At 56.4% G+C, this 18,180-nt stretch overlaps 1 protein-coding gene across 1 annotated transcript in view; it reads left to right on the top strand.

Annotated features, from left to right (window-relative positions):
- SCARA3 (scavenger receptor class A member 3) overlaps positions 1–18,180 on the top strand; it is a gene marked incomplete at both ends in the record, with an annotated part of 31,691 nt that overhangs the window by 907 nt on the left and 12,604 nt on the right. The window lies entirely within an intron of this gene.

The following is an 18,180-nucleotide window of genomic DNA, read 5'->3' as shown; positions in this document are numbered from 1 at the left end:
CGATGTGCACAGCCGGGAGCCCCTCTCCACGCGTTCCAGGGGTCCCCTGGGCTCGTGGCCAAAATAAAAAGGCACAGCTCACGGCCCTGTTGAACGTTAATCTCTCACATTCAACATGCGTCACTCCTCTCGCTCAGTTTACTGTAAAAGCACCAGAAATGAGGAGGCTGGGATGGATGGAGAGGCTGTTTTTGCTAGAGGAGAAAAGAGCAAGTGTGAAATGCCCCTTCCCCAAGGGTCCCAGGGACACGCGCCCCCACCCCCACCCGCGCCCTGCTTGGCCACGGGAAACAGCATGTTTGCGAGGATCGCCAGCGCCAATATCTGGGCAATCAGAGACCCCCCTGGCTTCTGGATTCCTGGACCTGTAAGCTGCTATGTCCCCATGCACTCAGGGTGCAGCCACCCCAGGGACTTCATGGGGCGGTGCCCCTGCTGGCTTGACGCTGTGCTCTGCTGCAGCCACAGGCTTGAAATTCTTAATGGATCTAGAACAAGATGCTGGGCATTTTCATTTTGCACAAGCTCAGAAAATTATGCACCACTCAGGTCCCCAGGTTGGGGACACACTTGTTTCTGGACTCCCTCTGGTCAGGGGCTTGGATGGCACAGAGGTATACTACCTCTTGGGGAGGGAGCTGAGTCACCCATTCTGGCCCCCCATGATGGTTGAGCACTGAAAGGGGGAGGCGGGAGGGGGGCCTGTAGCAGGCCCCCCTGCTAGGCCCCACTGCTAGGTGGGGTGGCAACTTCAAAAGCCACAGGAAAGCCTGGCTTACCCCACTCCTCACCAGGGAAATGCAGGCGGACACCACAGTGAGAGCTCGCTAGCAGGGTGAGAATGGCGCTTATCAAAATGCTAAGACGTGCCAAGTGCTGGCAAGTATGTAGAGGAAAGGTGCCCTCTGCACACCCCACCCCAGCACTCTTGGTGGAAATGCAAAGTGGTGCAACCACCATGGAAAACAGCGTGGAGTTTCTGAAAAAATTAAAAATATACCTACCCTATAATCCAGTAGCCCCACTCTGGGCACTTCCCTGAAGCACAGGAAACACTCCCTTGGTAGCGAACATGCACCCCTGTGTTCATTGCAGCATCACTCACAGTGGCCAAGCTATGGAAGCAACCCAAGCACCCGACGGTGGCTGAGTGGGTGAGGATGGGATTCATAGACACGGTGGAATACTACTCGCCTATGAAAAAGATGACCTCTTGCCATTTGTGACAACATGGGTGGGCCTGGAGGTGGTTGTGTTAAGTAAAGTCAGTCAGAAGGAGAAAGACAAATACCACGTGATGTCATTCATGTGCAGACTATAAAGGAAAAAAATTGAACAAATAAGACAAAAGCAAAAACCAACCTTAAACTGACAAGAGAATTGCGGTTATTAGAGGGGAAAGAGGGAGGAGACAGGGTGCATGGGCTGGTGGTGGCTGGTGACTGGGTATTTGGTGGTGGGTGTGGGGTGACAGATACAGGTGCCTAGGGGAGAAGCTGTGCAGTGTTGTGAACTGAGGTTACCTCAATAAAAAGAAAAAGGTACAAGGGAAGGACTTAGAGGGGGGTGGCGTACTCAGGGACCAAGTTTTCCTATTCACAACTTTCAAGGTGGAATTTGGGGCCCAGTCTCTGGCCACGAGGCCCACCCCTTTTAAAGGGAGCTTCTAGGCCTGCATAGAAGGAAGGATCCTGGGACGGGGGACCTGGAATTCCCCTGACAGCCTCAGCTCTGCCCTGGCTCTGGGTGACTCACCCCAGATCCCCCTGGCCCCAGGGTTTGGTTTCTGCCGTCTGGACACTGAGAGTCTGGACGGTACCGCCTCTGGGTCTCCTCGTCCTCACTGAGGCAGTGCCAAGTTTGAAAAGATCTTCAGCCCCGAGGTAAAAGAAATGCAACGAGAATTCAGAGAAATAATTCCCACCCCTCCCCCCTCCCCATGTCACTCCATTTTCTGGAATGAAGATCTGGAGCCGCCTGGGGCCAGACCAGGCCAGGAGCTGCCTCCTCCAGGCACATCAGCGCCCAAGGTCAGAAATCAGTTCCGCCCTGGCTCCTTGGAACTCTTTGTCCCGGGGCTCCCCCACCACCCGGCACCCCTGCCCCAAATCTGCGATAATTGTACTTTTAAACATCAGGCCGTGGAGGACAGGAGGGCTTAGTCGGCGGAGTGGGAGAGAGGAGAAGAGATGGGGCAGAAACAGCCGGCTTCCAAGGAGGCCCCTCCATTGCGCCAGCCGCGAGCAAAGAAGGTGGGAAAGCTCGACCTTAAGGGAAAGAGTGTGCATTTGGAAGGCACCATCCATACAGCCCTGCATTTTCAATATTTTCAGTTGATCAGCTGGCACAGCCCTCACACCACACTTGGGTCCTAGTCCACCCTCCCGCATCCCCACCCCCTAGAAGGTCATCCTGCTCCGTTTGCAGGCCCCAGCCTGGGGACGCATTCCCCTGAAGCACTTCTCCGGGAAAGCTGTGGGCAGGGAGGACCTTCTTTGCTTGCGTCCAGGTCTGCCTCTGCGCGGGCTACCCCAAGCCCAGTTCCAGCCTCTGGATCCACAGAGCAAGCCCTGTTCAGCCCTCAGGCCTCTGAGAGCAGCTGGTGGGTTTCTCCCAGTGACACCCAGGCGGTGCTGCCTGCCCCGTCCTCGGTGGCTGCCCCTTCCCTGTCCAGGGCCTCTGGTCCTTGTCTCTCTTGCAGCCCTGAGCCTGCCAGTACCAGCGAGGACGGACCCCAGAGGGGGGCAGGTTTGTGCCAAACCCCTAGATGGGCTTCCACCTGGCTGCTGCCCTTTGGGCAGGCACTGCTGCTTCCCCATTACTCCAGGGTGGGCTTGTGCCAGTGTGGGGTCTTAGTTTCACTTCTTGCCCGGAGTGGGAGACCACCGAGGAGGCGAGAAGGTCGAGGAACGAGCTTTGTTTATTGCTCCGGCTTCACCGCCCCCCAACCCTCCGGCTCTGTTGTGCACCCTCGTTGTTCACTCAGCTCTACCCTCTGTCAGGTCACACCTCAGACACACCAGAACACACTAGAAACAGGAGGGAGCAGGGTCCTGAGGCCCGCGATAAGAATATTCAGTCAATTACAGCCCAATGGAGGAAACCACGAGTAAAGTCACTTGCCATAGAGTCAGCCCGCGGTGGTGTGAGGAGTCCTGGTGCATCTTCTGTCCTCCCTAAGGTCCAGAAACTGTCTGGGTTGTGCTTCCCTGGTCTTCCCACCGAGGATCTTATGAGGAAATGGGAGGCGGCTAGCCGGCCTCCCCTGAGCCGCTGGGCCTGGACCTGTAGGCGGCCAGTCCCTCAGCTGTCTGGGCTGCTCCACGCGGGACGGTGGGGCTGCCTGTAGCTCAGACCACCTCGACTCCACCTTCAGTCCAACTCTTAGATCAACAGACACCTTTTTCTTAATTGACCCCCAGGTCTGCCTCAGGTCAAACCCACTTTTCTACAACCAGCCAGAATCCAGCTAATAATTACCTGAGAACAGTGGTTCTCCATGGAACTCATTGGGGACCTTTAAAAATGACCAAGCCTGGGCCCCAGCTCCGGAACTTACACTGAGCTCTGTGGGAGGCCAGAGATGCGCCAGCCCCATCGCAGTGATGCCGACCCCAGCCCAGGCCCACCGGACCCAGGCCCACCGCCTCCCTCTCTCCACTGGGATACAGGGAGCCTCTGTGTCCTCACAGCCTCCCAGGTCCCTGTTAAGAGTACGTGGTGTTGTTCTCATTCTACAGAAAGCTGGGCCCAGAGGAATCTCAGCAAATTGTGGCTTACACTGAGTCGAGCTCTGCCTCCTTATTACAGCCTCATCTCTCCTGTTCAAGGTGCTGCGTGTTAAGTTTCTCAACAGAGTGAGTTGAGGTTAAACAGGTTCTTCACCCCTGCTTTCCTAGAATGGGCTCACGAGGCACCTTCCTCTGTGCGCCCCTGTCCCCACGTACTCGGTTTTGCCACTGTCCCTCTCCTGTGGCTTTCAGGACAAACACAGGACACCCCCTTAGACTGAGCAGGCCAGAGGCTCTTCCCACCTGTGCTTTGATGGAAGCCCCCTGCGCCCCCAAGGCGCCCCTGCCTACTGTCACTGAACTTTATAACACACTGTGCTTCTCAAATAGTTTTCAGCTGCCCTGGGGCGGGCGGGGGTGTGCTGGGAGCTCAGAAGGGCACTGAAGCAACTGGCAGTGGTGAGACTCACAGAGGTAGGGAGGAAAGCTACTATTGAGTGAGTGACCAGTCGGCCTCTGATCAATTCTACTCTAAACCTCGTACTTCTAAAGTAATGCGCGTCTGTTCACACACACCGTGGTAGTCAGGAGTGCGTGCCTGGTCGCACACGTGGATTATACAGATTGTCTATATAAATGTGGAGGAGGGTCAGCCTTTGTCCTTTCTTTTTAAAAATAAGGGTAAAATCATGTCACCTTGCTCTTTTTCTCTTAATGAAATATTGCGGACATCCTTCCAGTCAACACAGAGACAGATCTAACCCTTCAATTCCGTCACATTCGATCCACCCATCCTGCTTTGTCTGCCACAATTAACAGCCTTCTGCATGCATCTGAATGTGTTGGTGCTTTATTGCTATAAGGTAGATTCTCAAATTGGGATTGAGGGATAAAAGAACATGTATGGTCTTAATGCTGAAATAAATGGCATTTATTAGGTGTTGCACTAACACCTACTCTATTAGGGCACCCCACATTTCCCATGAGATCATCAGGCTGGAAATTATTAGTTTTTTAAATATTTTTACCAGTCCGATGGGTGAAAATGTTATTTTGCCACCTTCACCTCTTTGGAAATTTATCATTTTCAAATAAAGTTTCCTGTTATATGACTTGCCCATTTTATTGGGTTATTCATCCATTTTTCACCAATTTATAGGTGTTCTTTAATAAAGTAATCCTGGGTGGGTGCAGGTGTTTTTACTAGGCTGACTATGGAGGCTTTTAAAATTTTATATGTAGTGAAAGTTGTTCAACTTTTCTTTTGCACTTTCTAGGTCTCTTGTCTTACAGAAAACTGTCTTCCTCTCACAAAAATATGGACATTCTCCTAATTTTCTTCCACTTTTCTATATGTATTAGTTTTGTATTGAGATATTTAATCCAAATGGGGGTGTGTGTGTGTGTGTGTGTGTAGGAGGGAGGTCAGAGATCTAACTTCATTTTCTTCCAGTTGTGTAGCCAATTATGTCAACATGATTTAGCAAATAAACCACCCTATTCATGCTGAGTTGAAAGGCCAGTTTGTCGCCCATGAAGTTTCCCAAATAAACTTGGCTCTATTTCAAGACTTTCTAGTCTACTCCTCTAATTTATTCGTGTGTAAAATTTTGTTCTCATTACATAGTTTTAAAATAATATTTAACATTGAGAAGGTAACATTGTCCACTCTTCCTATCACTTTTCTGGGCTATTCTAGGACATGAGTTTTTCTGTATGAAATTTAAATTAATTTTGTGCAGTTGAAAAAACGTATCATAATTGTACCAAATGTACATCTTAGTTTTGGAAGAATTTACATTTTAATATTCATTCTTAGAAGAATATTTAGAAGCATGGCCTATGTGTGGAAGTAATTCAAATGATTAATTTTACTTTTATATGGATTTTTGTTTTATAAAGTGAAAGATGCGCAGAATTTTAAAATAGCCAATACTCCAAAAAGTATCCAGGGCAGCTTCCTTTGCCGAAGTCCTCACTACTCCCACAGTGGACCCACCCCACCCCCAGGCCAGACAAACCATCCTCTATATATTAAATCAAAGATTATTTCAATCTGGTATGGCATGCAACATTTATAAAGTTTTTTTTAAATAAAAGGAAGGCCCTCAAAAATATTTTTTTTTTTACTTCACTGCTGTCCTCGTGGCAGATGAAGAGAAATCCTGGCAGGCACCTGCTACAGAAATTTCTCAGATCACATAGTTCAAAGCTTCCCCTCTTCCTCCAGCCGTCTGCTCCTGCTCTCAAGACCTGAGCTGGCCAGCAGTAGCCCTTCATCCAGGTTTGCTAAATTATTTGTATTACTTTTTCAGTGAAAGCCGTCAAAGACCCCATCAGCTCCCAGCAGCCTCACTGTACTCTGAGTTCTTATCAAAGCCGTAATATCCACAAGAAAAGGGAACATACTCCCTTCCCTGGCACAGTTCTGACTAGATAGTCAAAATATATCTGCTTGATAAGTCAGTGAATGTCAAGCATGGTCAAAGAGCAACTGGCTCTTTTTCTCTAAATGACCACGCCTCATCCTGTGCTCATGCACTTGATGGTGAACCCACCTGTAGAATTTCAATTTATTTCTCTTGAACTTTATCTAACAATTCACTGTAGCCACTGACAAGATTGTTCTGGACTTTGTTCTCTCAGTTTTGAATGAAAAACAAAGACATAAACAGGCCTCTGGGTGTTCATCCGGAGAGCAGGTGAGTGTCCACTTGCGCCCAGGTGGGCTGCGGCTATAATAACAAAATAACACCTGGCATGGGCTTAGCCAGTGGACGCAGGGTATGAGGCTGATGCGGGAGACCCAACCTCCTTGTCTCTTTCAGAGGAGAAGGTAGAATCTCATCTGCATCCCTTTATCCACTGAGCCTTCCCCAGCAAGCACCCTAACCAACCTTCCTTCTGCTTTTGCTAAGTTATTGAAGACGACTCTGAAGCCACTGGGCCAGTCACTAGGTCATGCTGGGTCCCTCCAGGCACACACAAGACAGGCATGTCCATCAAACTTCTTCTTGGCTGTCTTCTCCTATCAACCTGTTTAATGCTTGCTTGATTATCCGCTTAGAAGAACCCAGAGGGGTACTAGATGATTTCCTTTGCACCCCAAACTTGGCTAGGCCATGATACTCAGATATTTGGTCAAGCATCGTAGGAAGCTTCGGTGAAGGTATTTTTGGATGAGATTGACACTAAATCCACAGGTTGGAGTGAAGCAGATGAGCCTACATCCTGTGGGGGCTTCATCCAGCCTGCTGAGGACCACAATGGAAAAAAGGAAGGAATCCTGCCAGTAGTTGCTTTTGGACCTGAGCTTCAGAATCAGCTCTTCCCCAGGTCTCCAGCCTGCAGGTTATTGGTTCTGTTTCTCTGGAGACCCCTGACTAAGACACGGCTAACTCTGCAACACGCTTGAAGAGGACACAGATTTTTGAAAAGGAAGTAAAGGGCAAGGAAACAAGATTTTAGCCAGAGTTCAAGGGGGAGGAACAGGCTGGAGGAAAAAGTAGAAGCACGTCCCAAATCCACTCCTGGCGAGGAGCACAGCTGGGGCAGGTGCAGATGAGCTGTAGGACACGGAGAGATGTTTTGTTGTGTTTTGTTTTGTTTTTGTTTTGCCTCAAGTAGAAAAGAGGAAGCAGCATTTCGGGAGGTGGCTGGTCAGCACCCTTAGCTCACCTGGATCCCCTCCTGGAGAGCAGACCTGTCAAGTGGCGCTGGCGGAGTTAGGGCCAGAACAGTGGTGCCCAGTAGGTGCCCAATAAAAGCCCCGTCCATGAAGAAGAACCTGCGAGGACGGCAGCAGAGGGCCCCAGACGGGAGCCACAGCACCCCGCAGTCCGTGCCCCTCAGCCCCACTGTTTCTGAGGCCCCTCAAATGTGTGAGGCCCGGTTCTCTCAGCGGAAAGCCCTGGCTTGGAGACAAGACGTGACCCCAGCGTCTGGAGCGCCAGGGCTGAGGGGCTGCGGGGTGTGGGGGGGCGCCTGGAGCTCAAACACTAACAGTCCAGCCTGGGGCGCACCAGGGTGGGCTGGAGCCGGCACCGGGCTCCTTCCTTCCCCCGGGCCCCTGCCCCTTAGAAGGGCGAGGAAGTAACCATGGGGCCCAAACCCCAGCGCGCTGGCCCAGGGGGACCCCACCGAGCCCGGCGATGGCTGCGGGGAGCCCCCCCTCCCCCCCCCCCCCCGCGCTGCTCGGCGGGGTGGCGGCGGGGTGCGCGGGGCGCTGGGGCGCGCGGGGCGAGGTGGGGCGCGGGGGGGGGGGGGTCGCGCAGGGCGCGGGGACGCACGGGGCGAGGGGGGTGCCGGGCGGGGGGGCGGGGGGGCGCGTGGGGGGGCGGGGGCGCGGGGGCACGGGGGACGCGCGGGGCGCGGGGGGGGGGCCCGCGGGGGAGGGGGAGGCGCGGGGGCGGGCGCGCGGGGGGGGCGCGCGGGGGCGGGCGCGCGGGGCGCGGGGGCGGGCGCGCGGGGGGGCGCGCGGGGCGGGGGCGCGCGGGGGGGCGCACAAAGGGGCCGGGCCTGGCCGCGGCAGTTTTGAAAACACCGAGGAAGTTGATCTGGGCCGGGGCCCAAGCGGTGACGAGGAGGCGGCGCGGGCGGAGGGAGCGCGAGGGGCGGCCGCAGACCTCGCCGGCCTCCAGCGGGACGGCCGGGCAGGCGGCGGGGCGGGCGGCGGGGCGCCCCCCGGCTGCGACCCCGCGGACCTCCCCTCGGCTCGCCGCCCCCGCAGCCCGGCGCGGGCATGAGGCGCGCCCCGAGCCCCACTCCCGCGGGCTGCGCGTAGGCGGCGGTCGGGAGCCCCGGGAGCCCCAGACCCGCCGGCTTCGCCCCCAGGGCCCAGCCCAGCGCTCGAGCAGCCTCACCCGGCCCGCCCGAGGGGGCGCCGGCGGAAGGGACCATGAAAGGTAAGCCCCCCGCCCGCCCGCGGCGCCGGCGGGAGTGCCCAGACCAGACCGGGGACCCCCCCAGCCCCCGCCGGGCTCCAGGGCCGTCCTCCCTGCAGGAGGCTGAGCGGGGAGGTCTCCCCGGAAGGAGGCAGGGTCTTCCCCCGCCTTAGGAAAGGCACTGGGAGGACGGGATGGAACCCTGAAGTCCAGGGGACCCCAGAGGATCGGGGTGCAGACGCGGACGCGCACCCCCTCCTCAGCCTGGTTCTGCCTCCCATGTGGCTCTTCCCCCAAAACTGTCATAAATTCCAGAGAAGTTTCTGATCCCTTTAACCAGCCAGTGAGCAGGAAAGATGTCAGTGGGCTGACAGCCCTGGCCTGCGGCACCCCTCCCCCTGCAGAGTCCTTCCCCAGCAGCCTGGGCCCCTTCTACGGACAGCGCTCCCCTGCCAGAGCCCCTGCCAGACCCTGTCCTCCGAAACCCAGCTGACCTGCCCTCTGACCTCCTGCGGACACAGGGCTGCAGCAGCCCTCAGGCCCTAGCTCTCCAGCGCAGTGGGCACCTCTGCCACCCTGGCAGCAGGTTCTTGGGATGGAAGAGGAACCGGCCCTGGGCGGGTGCTGAGGCCTGCACGGGGCCTTCTTGCGGCAGGGAGAGGCAGGCTTGGCGGTCATCCTCTGGGCAGGGAACCCGGGAGGTGGTTAAGTGCTCTCTGCCAGGCCTTTGAAAGACCCCCTCGTTCCCTGGCCGGAGCTCAGGCACCCAGCAGCAAGAAGCTCACGCCGCCTCCACGTGCAGACGGAGAGCACCCTCCAGGACCCTCTGCAGGGTGCTAAACTATGCTGCCCGGGGCCGCTGACAAGCCGCCTGCAGGTCCCTTTTACCTGCGGGTCCCGTGGGGAACCGCTCCACGGACAAACCTGGGTTGAATGCAGTTTCAGTTGAGGAAACTGAGGCCTGAGCAAGCAGCGCTGGCTTCACAAGGAAGCAGCCTGTGCAGTGCCCAGGGGACCCCCGCTGCGGGCTCAGGGGCCAAGCACTGTGGTCTTGGACTCTTAATTGCTTTGCCAAGAGACCCCGGACACTTTCATTTTGCTCCTGACCCTCAAATTGCATTGCTGGCCCCATGGACAGCAGAAGGGACGTGCTTGAGACTCACAGCTCCTGGGGGGCTGGAGCTTCACCGGCCAGTCCTGGCCATACCCCTGCCCCCCTCCTCCTTCCCTGTGGCCCAGCCCCCTGGACTTTCTGGTGGCCTCACCATGTCTTGGGCTGTCAGAAATGAGGCAAGAGAGTTATAATCAACCCCAGGGAGTTCCCTTGGCTGCTGAGAGAGGCCTCACCCAGGAAGCTCCTGCTTGCTGCCCTCCAGGTCAGCCCGGGGCCAGGTCACTCCCCAGCAGCTTCCGGAAGGCCTGAGACTGCATCGCACTGCAGGCTGGGGCCCAGCTGCTCTGGACCTCACAACGGTGGGAGTGCACTGCGCTCTCTCCCCTGTTGGCCTCACCGGCATCCCAGGCAGACACAGGGGAGAAAATACACTGAGGGGAAGACAGGCAAAGAGAAGCCTCTCACGTGCAGGAGACGCCCAGCTCCCAGGGAGGAGGGGCAGGAGCTCGGTGACCCCCTCTTCGAGGGGGCAAAGACCTGGTGTGAATGCACGTCTCGAGCGGGGGCTAGAGGAGGGCCTAGAGGAGGACGCGTGCCGTGGGGGCCCTTGGCTGGGAGGAAGCCTGACCTCACCAGCCTCGCCCTGCTCCCATTCAGCCATGCCCACCTGACCCCTGCTCCCGGGGTGGCGCTCACGCCCCTGCTCCTAGGCTGCAGAGAGGTCTGCTCTCTGCCCCTCCCCAGCTGCCTGGAAGGGCCACCTCCACCACCTGAGAGGGACAGGCAGGGCACACAGCAAATATCTGGCCTTGGGGGTGGCGGAGAATGAAGAATCAGGAGTTTTTACACCCACATGGAAAAAGCAAAGCGGCCGGTAGGGCAGGCCGCCCCTTCCAGGCCGCCCTCCCCGGGGAAGCTGGCTTCGCTCTCCCCTGCTCAGGCCCTGCCAAGCTGAGAATTGCATCTGTTGGCAAAGATTCGCTATCCCCACTCAAAGCAAAACACGCTGAGGTTATGTTTTCGGGGGACGAGGGGCGTGGGCGGGACAGCCCTGGAAAGAGAGCACACGTGTGCCCAGGAGCCACCGCTGCGGCCGGGCGCCAGGCCCCTCTGCCAGCCGAGCTGCTCCCGCCCAGGGCCCCCTGCCCGGCACCGGCCTCCCAGGCAGCCGCATCTCTTCCTGCAAACTAACACCTGGCCAGGCGCCGCCCCTGGGCCCCAGAGGCCCACCCCGCGCCCAGCCCCTGGGGGACGGCCGCCCACGGCTGGTCTACCCGAGGAGGTGGCCACCTTGGTGAGAGGGTCCTGCCCCGGCACCTCCCTGCCGCCTGAAACCCAGTTCTCCGTGAAGATGACGGAGCTGCGCAAAGACACGGGCCCTCGGCCTGCCCGCCCCCCCCCCCACCCCAGAGGCTCTGGTCAACATGTTCCCTCATTCTCCTCCTGGGTGGCCCCGGCCATCCTAGTGGGATGCTCTGACTCAACCCAGGGGTTCTGGCCCGAGTGCCACATGGGGAGCGGAAGTGCCTCTGACAAAGATGGTTGGAAGCCAGCCCTCCTGCCTGGCCCCTCTCGCCCCGGGAGACTTGTCCTCAGCGGCCGAGATGGGGCAACCACACCCGCTGCACCCCGAGCGTGGGAGGAGCAGCCCCTCCCCCAAGAAGCGGCGCGTGCCCACACCACGTGGGCCAAGGCTGGCAGGCGAGGGGGGGGCTGTGACGCACAGCACGAGATGCAGGAAAATTCCACTCCCCCAGCTTGGCAGGGGGTGGGGCCGAATCCCCCCATGAGCAGGCAGGCTGGGTCCCCTCTGAAAGCCTGACCTGCACCCCCAGACCTCGGGGCGCTGGAAGGAGCCTGGGACTACATGAGCAGGAGCTGACGTGGCAAAAGCGCAAAGAGCTACTCACTGGCCCGACTGGGTTGGGGGCGGGGGGCGGCAGGGCCAGGGCTCAGGTGCCGGAACCAGCTCCAACCCCTGATGGACACGGACACAGGCACACGCACACACGCATGCACACGCGCGCACACACAGCGCTCGCCTTGCCATCTGGCTGGGTCATTTAATGAGCACAGGCTGACATCCCCAAAGCTCACTCGAGAGGAAAGAGCCGAGCTGTCCACGGACGGCGCCTGGCTTGGCAGCGTGCGTGAGTGTGACCAGCTGTGCTGGTGTGGGACCTGGCAGGGAGAGGGCCTGGCGACCGACCGTGCCACTCCTGCAGGCGCTGCCCGGGGCGTGCATGAGTGTGTGTGCGTGTGTGTGCACGCCCTGAGCCCCACGTTCTGCCTGGTCCGTCCCCCCAGCTCTCTAGCTGTGTAACAGCGACGGCTCGATCCCCCTGGACCCTCGGCCCCCTCGCCGGGTCTTTCCCACTCTGACACGCTGTTGTTTTTCCTTTTGTGTAGGAGTTTCTATTTCTTTCTATTTGTCAGTCATCTGTCTGTCTGTCTGTCTGTCTGTCCTTCCATCTTGCAGCCTGTGTGTCTGTGCGGTTCTCCCCCAGGATAAGGCTGAAAGCCCACAGCAGTATTGGGGTGTGAGCTCCATGAGCGGGGGACCCTCTCTACCTTCCTCCTGTCTTGCTCCTGCTCAGAGCGTGGGACACAGGTGGTGTCCCTCGTGTGTTCGGGGGCACACGCGGGTCCTCCCTGGACCTAGATCCCCAAGGTCAAGGCGCACCAGGCGCCCCCAGAACCCGACATAGGTGCTCGGCGCATACTCAACATTTAACAGACATTTGCCGGCCAGCTGCTCGCGTGGCTGTGTGCGTGGTCGAGCGAGAAGAGCTCAGACACTGGCCTCCAAGGACACACGGGATTTGTGCCCAAATCATTCAAAAAAGACTAAGTCCCAAGTTGGGGTCTGGGGTGGTGCGGGTTCTTTTTCTACCCCTCCTCCTTGGCTGGTCCTCTTCTGGGTGAGTGTGTGGTTGCACACTCCTTGACTGCCATGGGGCACCAAGGCTGGAACAGTCCCCCCCAGCCTCATAGATTCGCCACTCTGTCAACCAGGTCAACGACACCAACTTGGTCTGAGCTCCTGGCCGTGGCTCTGGGCGTCCCAAGCACCCCTGTGTGCAGCCCCCTCCTTCAGAGTGCAGGTGCCTTCACACCCACCTGGACTCCAAGCTCAAATCCCAGCAGTTCTGCGGCCTCGTGCTCTCTGGTATTGAGTAGCAACGTGGGGTGGGGGGCAGGTGTTTAAGGGTAAGCAGGGGTGGTTCCCACTTTCACCCAAGAGTAAATAGTAACATGCATGCTTTTGGACACCACAACATGGACCCTAAGGTCCAGAACACCAGTGGGCTTTTGACGTAACGTTGCCTCCATTAGTGCTGATGTAGGGACAGGCGGAAGAAGTAATCTAATACAGGTGGTGAACGCACCCAGACAGCGTACCCCGAAGCTGGTGTGCCTCTGAATACCAGTTCCATGGGATTTGATAGACTTTTCTTTCAAGAATGACAGGAATTTCTATCATCAAATCAGTTTGAAAAATATAGAATTAAATACAGGCTTTTTTTTTTTTGGCAGGACTTTTCAACATTTTTACGATGAGTAAAATGTTTTAACATGTTTCTAAGATGGAAATAAAGTGGGCAGCCTTTTCCATCTTACTTGACCAAAGAACTCTATGACAGAGAACATTCTGGAACAAGTGTTTCATGGGACATGTTTTGGAAATGGAATTCTTGAAAGTTGGAAATTGATGCTGAGAGTAATGGGTGTCAGGAAGGGATTATGGTCCATGCAATTCAGGAGGAGAGAGAATAGCCCTCCCCCAGATGACGTTCCTGCCATGCCCCAGTACTTGCTGAGGTGCTGGGTCCTTTCACTGTGAGTCTCACAGCGGCCCTGTGGGGTAGGTGGTATTCTTACTCTTTTGCACCTGAAGCTGAGAGAGAGGAAAGAAGGTCCCTGTGCAATGTGGTGTGGACCCCAAGTGATGAGAAGCAGAGAGGGAGTATGGGGTTTGAAGGCCTGTACTCCACCTGTCCCACCCCACTACATTTGGGGGTTCAGGAAAGTAGAGGATCTACACAGAGGAGTGTGGATGTGATGGGGAGGGTTGGGTGCTATTGCACTGAGTGATCAGCGTGGGGTCTCCCCCCAGGGGTTATTTAGAATTGGGGTGGGCATGGAGTTAATACACAATGGGGGATTGCTACTGGCATCTGGTGGGCCAGAAGGCTAAAGGTCGGAGGCATGTGGGTGACTCCTGTCTACTGAAGCACCAACCATGTCAGCCAAATGTCAAGTTTCCTTGTTAGAAAAACCCAGAGCCAGAAAGCAGAGGACAGGCGCTTAGGATAAAGAGGGTTTCAGAGAAAGCAGAGGTTGCCACAACTCTGCGGTTGCTGTGAACACAGTGGAAGGCAGAATGGAGGTAGGGGACGGGCTCTGAATGGAGGTGGGGGACGGGCTCTGAGGATTCAGTCAGAGGTGGCAGGCAGGGCAGGGAGCAGACACATGGCCCAGGTCACTGCATGGAGAAGCAGAGAAGCACCCTTAGAGGAAAGCAGGTCTGCAAGGGAAGGACCCTGTTTTCATCAGAACCCTCCTGCCAGTGCCCCTTCCCACAGGCGTCCCCAAAGGAAGTGGAAGCGTCTCTACTGGGATGGGAAGCAGATCCGCTGGAGCCCAGAGGGCTGGACGGGTCCCCATCCCAATATAGACCCACCCGCAAAGGAAGCCTGTGGGGCAGGGGACTGGCAGGAGGCTTCTAATGAAAACAATTTTGCAACCGTAATTACAGTATCTCCAACCTTAAACTATAGCTATTCTCACTATTTTGCAACTTTAAATATAGCATTGGTTCCCAAGAAGAGTCTGAAATCTTTATTTTTACTGACCCAACTGGCTGTTTGGAAAACCTGCTCTGTGAACTATGGATGATAATCATCAAAATATTTTCCTTGAAGAGCCCAGAAAAAGACCTTTTATTCAATTCCTCGAATCTCTCTCCCCCTTGCTGACTCTCATGGAAGATTGCAGTCCCGGAAAAGCTCATGAGTGAATTAGCTCCACATTTTTGGGTCAACCGGAAAGCCAGCCAGAGTGGCAGCCACAGCTGAGTTAGCAGTTGGTTCACAGGTCCTGCTATTTTCCACCTCCAGCCGGAAAGGTGAACCAGGCTCAGCCCGGCCGTCAGCAGTCGCACCTAGCAGAGTGCCAGCACACACTCCTTCCTCCAATCTTTCTACGTGGCTCTGTGGGAGCTGAGAACTCAAGACAAGTTGCTCCTCTGGCGGCAGACCCGCTGGTGTTTGGGTTGGATGTTCCAACCTCGGGATGCAAGGTACAGAGGAGCTTTCAGATCCCCACTGGTTGCCTCTGCTTTCTGAGTCTGAGCTTGCAACACTGGACTTCAGAGGCTGTTGCTGCTTTGTTAACCAGACAGCCCATGGGTTGGCAGGTCTACAGCCAGGTGGGACCTCTGAGAGGTCATTCGTGGGCCTGGTTTCTTTCTTGCAGGGACAGGACCATCCCTGGTGACAGCTTCAATCCCTGTGGGGGCCCAGGGAGGCAGAAACCGTCCTAAACTTGTCCTATGGCTTATAGGTTCAGGCATTGCCCTGTCTCCCCAGTGTCCTAGCCCCCTCCCTCCTGTCAGTACAGCCTTCATCCTGGAATCAGCAAGGCCATTGCCATCTTCCTGGAAACTCAGTCATTCTTAGATACCACGGCCGACCCATGGCAATTTCTTCACCCATTCCAGACACTTGGCCGCCCACACTGAGGACATTCCAGAGCTCCTCAGTTTTCAGCATTGAGACATCCTCAATTTCATGGCTTATTTATCTATGACACAGGGAGAAACCAGAGTCTCATTTCAAGGGCCCAAAAAGCACCGACAGCATCGTAAGGCTTTAGGAGAGGAATAGATACATCCCTTGTTCCGAGAGAGGGAGGGAAGCTGGCCTCCTCTCTGGTGCTTTTCTGTTCAAACGCTGGCCCCTGTGTGTTCATTTTAAGCCTCTGCATCCTCAGTGCATCAGCACTTCCCAGCACTCCCTACCCTGGAGGGCTTAAGAATGTACCATATTTAAATCCTATTTCACGTCATCAGTCTTTATTTTTTTCATAAAAATGGGCTCTGGGTTAAACGAGCAGAAGGTAATAGTTAACAAGGATGGAGGCTCCCAAAGGTCATCTTTTTGAACACCCACCATGTGATCCACCCTGTGCTGAAAGAGGCAGAGGGACAATTTCCTGAAAACTTAACCACTCAAGGGGCCAGGAGGTGACAAAGTTCTGGGATCAGACGTGTGAACAGATGTGGGCCTGGATGGAGCAGGCTCAGCCCAGCCCTGGGTGCAGTCTGTAAGGCCTGGGTGTGTGTGTGTGTGTGTGTGTGTGTGCATTCACATGCACACTTGGATGTCACTTCTGGTCCCTGGATGTTCAGGACCCACTCACTAGCTGGCAGGTCTCATTACCTCCCTGAGCCTTTGTAACATGACAGGTGCATGATTCTGTGACTTATTAATTCACTTCTCACTCAGTCTGTGGTTCTCTGTCTCCAGAAAGACTCTGGAAAGCTGGTGCACCCTGCCCTAAGCCAGTGTACCCTGCGGGCAGGAGAATAAGGAAGGATGAGGGAGGGTAGGAACCTCCCTTCCTGTTTCTGTGAACCCCACTTGGCCCAGTGGAAGCGGGTAACAGATTCCTGTTTAATCAATCATCCTCTAATCAGTCACAGCCTCTGCATCCCCTGCGCCCAGCTTTTCTCAATCCTTTATGTCTGTTTCTTCATTTGTCCTCTGTCCGGAACAAACTTGATGTAATGTGAATATAATAAGGCTGTGCTTGCAAAGGACTTGGCTTCTAAAAGCCTCCCAAATGCTTTGAATTATGCTCTAATTGCAATGAACGTGGAGAGTAGCTGCAGCATTCCAGACATAGGTAAATGAGGGGCCCCCCAGGTCCGAGGCTCAGCGCCAGGGAGCAGGAAGTCCCGTGAATTAGAAAGAGGAGACGCCCTCTTTGGGGACAGGGAAGGGCCATGAGTTATGGAGCGGAGCTGTCAGCGGAGGGAAGATGGCCAAACGTGCGCGCGCCCTCTTCTAGAAAGCTGAGATGGTGCCGAGTGCCGGCACCTCCCTTGCCCTGGGCTGCTCCCCAAAGTACCGGAAAGGGGTCTTAATTAATCCCCACTGGTGAACGTTTGCCAATTTGGGGGGCTTTCAGCAGGAAAGCCGAATTATGACAAGGCTGTGTGCTTTTCGAGGGCGTGTTTGCTGAAGGTCGATGTCAGCCTTGCTTGATTTAAGTCGTCCCAGATTCCCTGCAAAGGCTATAAACAGTGAGTGATGAAATTGGCCCTGGAGCCAGAACAGGGAGGAGGCCCGGTCCCCGGGGACGGCCGAGAAGCACCACCGAGGGGTGGAGAGAACCAGAAAACAGAGACAGGAAGGCCAGGATGGCCTTCTGCTCCAAGGAAGGGGAGGGATACCTCCCCGAGGGCCCGGCGAGGTTCCGGCTGAGCTCTGCAGGGTCGCAGGGCCACGCAGTGAGGGTGAGCTCTGAGGAGACAGCTCGCGGCGGTGCCCATCAGCCCAGCGGCTCCTGTGGCATGAGACCGCGGGAGAGCTGGCCGGGCCTGCTCACAAGCTGGCGGCAGATGGATGAGGCCAGGGGTGAAAGGTTGATTTCTCCCAGCACTTAAAGGATCAGCGCTACTGCCTCGTCACCCTCTCCCGCGCCCCCCCACCTTGCTCCCCCTGAGGAGAGGGTGACCTGGAGCCTGTTTGGGTGGGGAGGAAACCCCACTGGGGCTCTGTGACATTCAGTGTCCCCCTCCCCCCCCCACCCACCCCCCCCCCACCCACCCCCCCCCCACGCCCACACTGTAAAATCAGGAGGAGATTTTGCCCCGGCCAGCTCTAGCTCTTTGTGAACTCAGTCTCCCCTGAAATTCCACAACCTTGAGCTGTTGCCCAAGCCCCCAGTAATCCCACCTGCGGGCGGAGACCCCTCCGGAGATTGAGCATCTCTGCGCCCCAAGCTCTGGATACAGCAGAGATGGACACACGCCCTCTCCCATCCTCAAGGCCGGGGCGCAGCCTGAGATTAAGAATGGGAGAGCAGCGCAGCCTGCAAAGGGGCGCAGGGACTCAGCAAGGGCGCACCCTGCGCTGGGGGGATCCAGGAAGCCCCCGCCGAGCAGTGACAGGTGGTGACCTGGAGGACGAGCTGAGGCCCTCATGGCCAGCGGAGGCATCTGCGAGGCAGGGGACCCACAGCCCCTTTCCTGCTCAGCTCATTCCTGCTCCGGTATCGTCCTCGGCCTTCCGGCCACCTGGCTCTGGGGGTCCAGAGCCTGGAGCACAGCATGTGGGCAGTGTGGTTTCTGGTGCTTCTGGGTGGTCGCCAGCAGCTCCATGGCAGGCCCGTCACTCCCTGCCACTGTGTCTCTACCCGCCCCCCACTCCCGTAGCCATAGAAA

The sequence above is a fragment of the Talpa europaea genome, assembly GCF_964194135.1.
Source record: "Talpa europaea genome assembly, chromosome: 4".
In the NCBI taxonomy this organism is placed as follows: Eukaryota; Metazoa; Chordata; class Mammalia; order Eulipotyphla; family Talpidae; genus Talpa; species Talpa europaea.
Note: the sequence above shows the minus strand (reverse complement) of the source record. Positions and strands in the feature narration are given on the sequence as shown.